Source organism: Malania oleifera, chromosome 1 (genome assembly GCF_029873635.1).
Source record: "Malania oleifera isolate guangnan ecotype guangnan chromosome 1, ASM2987363v1, whole genome shotgun sequence".
In the NCBI taxonomy this organism is placed as follows: domain Eukaryota; kingdom Viridiplantae; phylum Streptophyta; class Magnoliopsida; order Santalales; family Ximeniaceae; genus Malania; species Malania oleifera.
This window is the reverse complement of record NC_080417.1, coordinates 55,009,293-55,013,683: the sequence shown is the minus strand read 5'-3', so window position 1 is coordinate 55,013,683 and position 4,391 is coordinate 55,009,293. Positions and strand designations below refer to the sequence as shown.

The 4,391-nt window shown below is 37.3% G+C and overlaps 1 non-coding gene across 1 annotated transcript; it reads left to right on the top strand.

The window, feature by feature from the left end:
* The first annotated feature begins 1,653 nt into the window (after positions 1-1,653).
* Positions 1,654-1,760, top strand: LOC131147292 (small nucleolar RNA R71). The gene has a single exon (XR_009134683.1). It is a non-coding gene; the product is annotated as a small nucleolar RNA R71 (small nucleolar RNA).
* Positions 1,761-4,391: the final 2,631 nt, after the last annotated feature.

Here is a 4,391-nt window from a genome sequence, read left to right as displayed (position 1 = left end):
TAGGTGATCAGTTGGTACATCTTTTTGAAAGACGCTGCTGAATGACATCTACCAGGAAGCAAGTGCTTGGATCCTCTGGGATCCTCTTGGAATCTCATGTCTTGGTAGATGTTGAACATAACCTCTTCCTTGTCCACTCTCAATGTTAACTCGCCCTTTTGAACATCAATTAACGCCGTTCCAATGGCCAAGAATGGTCTTCTAAGAATTAGTGGAACTTCTTAGTTTTCCTCCATATCTAACACCACAAAATCAGCAGGAAAAATAAATTTGTTCACCTTTACCAATATGTCTTCTATGATTCCATGTCGATACTTGATGGATCGATCTGCTAGTTGCAAAGAAATGGTTGTTTGTTTTATCTCTCCAAGTCCCAATTTCTTGTAACCAGAAAGTGACATAAGATTAATGCTAGCACCAAGATCACATAAAACTTTATCAAAAAATGAATTTCCAATAGTGCATGGCAAAGTAAAACTCCCTGGATCTTTTAATTTTTGTGGCAATTTCTTTTGAAGAATAGCACTACACTCCTCGGTAAGCTTCACTGTTTCGAACTCCTCCAACTTTCTTTTCTTTGAAATGATGTCCTTCAGGAATTTGACATAGTTTGCCATTTGTTCCAAGGCATCTGTAAGAGGAATATTTATGTGAATTTTCTTAAAAATATCCAAAAACTTAGAAAATTGCTTATCAAATTTTTGTTTTTGAAAACATTGAGGATAAGGAAGTGGAGTAGAGAGAATAGGGGGATTGTAAGGAAATGAAATTGTCAGTGACGTGTCAGTCTCTCCTAGTGTGTCATCCACATTCTCCTCTTCTTCCCCTGTATTCTTGCTTCGACCATTATTTTCAGTTGTAGGTGTGGACATGGTTTCCATTACTGGTGTTTTCTCAATTTCTCTTCCACTCCTAAGTGTGATGACATTGCATTGTTCCTTAAGATTCACTTTTGTGTTGCTAGGAAAAGTTCCTCCCTATTAGGTATTTATGGTCTTGGCTAGTTGCCCAATTTGTATTTCAAGATTCTTCATGGTGGCTCCCATGTTGTTACAATGAGTCTCAATGTTGTCCAACCGAGAATCAGTCTTTTTAAACCTGACTTTTTTGTCCTCAACAAAAGATATCATGGCATCCTCAAGTGACATCTTCTTCTCACCTTGATGACTCTAAAATCCTGCAGGAGGTTGCAGCACATTCCTTATATTTCCATAAGACAAATTCTCATGATTTCGAAGCCCTGGATGGTAATATTGTGGCAAAGGATCACCACGATAATTGTAGCTCCGATTATTGATGTATTGAACCTCCTCTTGACTCACTCGAATGCTCAGTTCTGTCCTACTTGTAGCTGCCACATATTCTACACCTCGTAGTATCCTCTAAGTTGTCAAAGCTAAAATCTGATGGGATAGAGAAGCGACTTGAGCTGAAAGTGCAGCAAATGGCTCCAATTCATGAATTCCAGCAACTTTCTTAGCCATAGTTCTTTCAATTGGCCATTGATAGTTATTTGAGGCCATTTCTTCCAAAAGAGCAGTAGCACCCTCAGGTGTCTTTGATATCAAAGTTCCTCCAGATGCAGCATCAACTAAAGTCCGAGTTTGCCCATTTAACCCATTATAGAACATCTAAATTTGCAACCAATCCGGCAATCCATGTTGTGGGCAGTGTCGAATCAAATCTTTATACCTTTCCCATGCTTCATAGAGTGATTCAAAATCATGTTGCTTGAATTGACCAATCTCACTCCTGAGTTGAGCTGTTTTTGCAGGTGGAAAGAATTTAGCTTGAAATTTTTCTGCCATGTCTTGCCAACTAGTGATATCCCTAGGTTGTAGCGACTGTAGCCAACCTCTTGCTTTATCCCTCAAAGAGAAAGGGAATAATCTCATTCAAATGGTGTCTTCAGTATCACAAATCTCCAAAAACATCGCCAGATGGATATTGGGATCATCAAGTGGCGATCCACTAAATTGGGCATGCTGCACCATGCTGATTAATGCGGGTTTGAGCTCAAAATTGTTGGCATTAATGGGCTAGCATCTAAAACCTGAATAGTTGTCATTCACAATTGGTCGTACATAATCCTTCAAGGCATGTGGCTGTGCATTATCTTGTCTGTTCTCCATGGCTAATACCCTCTTTTTCCTTAGTGCTCTAAGCGTTCTTTCAATCTTTGGATCAAAACGAATAATGGCATGGGTTCTAGCACTGCGCATCCAACATAAAAAAACACACCATAAATATAGAAAAATAATAAAATAAAATAAAATAAAATAAATGTAAAATAAAATAAAATTCTAAATTAAAACAAAGATTACTTTGCATCGATATTGGCAAAAATAAGGAAAACTCAATCCCTGGCAACGGCGCGAAAAACTTGACCGATGCAAACTGCAAGTGTACAGTGTTGTAGTTTTATAATATAATGATGTGTAGAGTATTGTCCTCAGGGATTGATGTCTTAATTATACCAAGTACCAAATTTATCATAACCATGATTTGATTTAGAAAAATTAATAATTTTTTATTGCGAAATTTAAACAAAGCTACTTTAAGTAAACTATTCAAGAGAATTTAACACTGGATGCCGCTTATCAAATTACTGATGGTGAAAACTTGTAGGAAACCGATTTCACATAATTTCTCAGTATGCTTTACTCATTTAGCTAATTCAACTTCATTTTCTCTATTTGTTAGCAAATCGCCAATTTTTCCAAAAGTCTCTTTCGATAGTCAATCAGAACCTATTCTTATTTATTATTTAACATAAGAGTATGCAAATTAATAACGCAAGAACGCAATAAGACCCTCGATTTATAAGGCTACGTAGGTTCACACAAGTCTTTTGATCTCTATATTTACCTACGCTGAATTATCCAAGATCTATCCTATAATCCCCTCTTTTGGAAACAAATCACAAGACTAAAATCATTTACTTAATGGCCAGTTAATTAAAAGCATTAGGCATAGAATAACTCAAACAAACATTAATGAAAACTATTTCAGATTAGCATCAAAGAGCAAGCATAGTTCGAAACTGGCTACATCATTTTCCTAGAATACAAAAATTTAGTTTATTCCGAAAATTAAATCCGACATAACAGATTTCACCATATTTTCTTCTATTTGGAGCGTACGGGAAAGATCATCACTCGCAGCACCACCGTCGCACGTCACAAACACCCCGAACACCGCCGTTGTTCACCGCCTTTTGATTTTAAAATGATATTATTTTTGCGTTTCTTCGACTCTCCTTTGCTGGCAGTGTGTGTATCTTCGCAGCAACCCCAAAAGAAAACCACAAGAAAGATCCCCAAAAAAATAACTTTTAAAAAAAACTTCTCTGTGTGGTCCGGCCTCCCTTCCGTGTCTCACCAAAAAAATAATTTATTTTTTTCTCCCGTATGGTGCGACCTTAATCTCCAGCCCCAGTGCACCCTGCCCCCTTTTCTCCCTTCTTGCGCATAGCCTCCCACAAGGAAACCCTATGCCCCTTTTCCCTTTGACTTTTCCAACCTCTTTTTTATTTCCTTCCTTTTCCTTTCTTTCCTTTCCTTTTCTTTGTACCTAGCGCCTCACCCTATTGAGATGACCCGGCTACATGGCCAGGTCACATCTCATTTTTGTATTTTTTATTTTATTTTTTCTTTTTTCAAAGGTACACGAACTGCCCTCCTCTTTTAAACCCATTTTCGACCCTCGTATAGCTCGTAACTATCAAATCTTAAAACACGAAAGGTGTTGAGCTCTTTTTCAGCTTTCCCCATAATTTTGAATCCATAAAACGGCGTATGCTAACTTCACGTCTAATTTTGATCTTGATGCGTCCAGTATTTCACAAAATGCAAAACATGAAAATTGTAGAGCATTTTCTTATCTTTCTATGACATTCTAAATCATCTGAATCGGAGGTCAGATGAGAGAGTTACGCATAGATTGTAAAGTACCTTCGGTTTTTAGCTTCCAGCAGTTGCTCTGCAATAAAAAAAAACACCAAAATTTCGTACATTACTCAATAAAACCCAAATTTTATAACAATGTTAGAATATTGAGCATAATTAGGCATTTAAATAAAAAAAAATATAATTTGAAATGCATGAATTAAAGTACCTAATTACGCAGTTTAAGTGCGTAATAAAAGTTCTCACTAGACCAAGTAGCGAGATTTGTTTCGGCCCTTCAACAACCCTCTCCCCTTCAGTTTTGTACGCGAACAGAGAGCATAGGGCAACGTAGACGTAGATAGACCAGTGAGGACTGCATGTGACCGTTGCTGAAAGAAGATTGCAGAGGTCGTACGTGTCATGCCCCAAACCCACAAATGGGTCCCATGTGTGAGTATAGTAACCTAACATGTCTTTGTATCAATTAAAACATACATGATA